The sequence below is a fragment of the Lepus europaeus genome, chromosome X (assembly GCF_033115175.1).
Source record: "Lepus europaeus isolate LE1 chromosome X, mLepTim1.pri, whole genome shotgun sequence".
Taxonomy (NCBI): domain Eukaryota; kingdom Metazoa; phylum Chordata; class Mammalia; order Lagomorpha; family Leporidae; genus Lepus; species Lepus europaeus.
This window is the reverse complement of record NC_084850.1, coordinates 53,495,328-53,496,227: the sequence shown is the minus strand read 5'-3', so window position 1 is coordinate 53,496,227 and position 900 is coordinate 53,495,328. Positions and strand designations below refer to the sequence as shown.

The 900-nt window shown below is 38.2% G+C and overlaps 1 pseudogene; it reads right to left on the bottom strand.

Moving 5' to 3' along the window:
- Positions 1-204: 204 nt before the first annotated feature.
- Positions 205-618, bottom strand: LOC133753527 (large ribosomal subunit protein eL32-like; annotated as a pseudogene).
- Between the last annotated feature and the right edge of the window lie 282 nt (positions 619-900).

Here is a 900-nt window from a genome sequence, read left to right as displayed (position 1 = left end):
TGTGTAACTCTTTCAAATAAATAAATAAATCATTAAAAAAATAGATCTCTCTTGCTCTGCCTCTCCCTCTCTGTAATGCTGCCTTTCAAATAAATAAATCTTTTAAAAGGAAATGCAATTTTATTTATTAATTAAAATTTATCTTATAGTCAGGTAATATAAAAGTTATTTGGCAATTTTTATGGTTTTATTTACACAAGCTGTCTACTCATTTTCTTCACTGAACAGCCTAGTAATGGGATTGGTGATTCTAATGGCCAGCTGGGCTGCTCTTCCCACAATGGTTTGCAATTCTTGGAGGACACTGGGAGCAATCTCAGCACAGTAAGATTTGTTACACATCAGCAACACTTCCAGCTCCTTGACATTGTGCGGCAAAAACTTCTAAAAGTTGCTAGGAAACATGTGCTTTGTTTTCTTATTGCACCCATAACCAATGATGAGTATCTGAACATCAAGATCTTCTCTTTGAATCCTCCTCCTCCTGTTGTCAAAACCTCCAGGTTTCTGCCAGTAACATTTAATCTTGATATACTGGCATTGCAGATAGTGCTGACTGAAATTTTTCATCCTCTTTTCGATGATCTTGGACTTCACATGGGGTCTGTGGTCAGCCATGATGATGAGTAGGTGATGGCTGCCACCACTTAAGCAACACCAAGGAAGCTTTTTTTCTGGGGGACTCAAGCTAGGCACTCTAATATGGGATTCAGGTGTCCCAAGTAGGGTCTTAACAACTGTATCAAACTCATGCCTACCCATAAAAAACATTTTTTAATTTAAAATATGTATTTATATATTTGAAAAGCAGGGTTACAGAGAGAGAGAGAGAGAGAGAGAGAGAGAGAGAGATCATCCATCTGGTAGTTCATTCCGCAAAAGGCTGCAATGGCTGGGCCA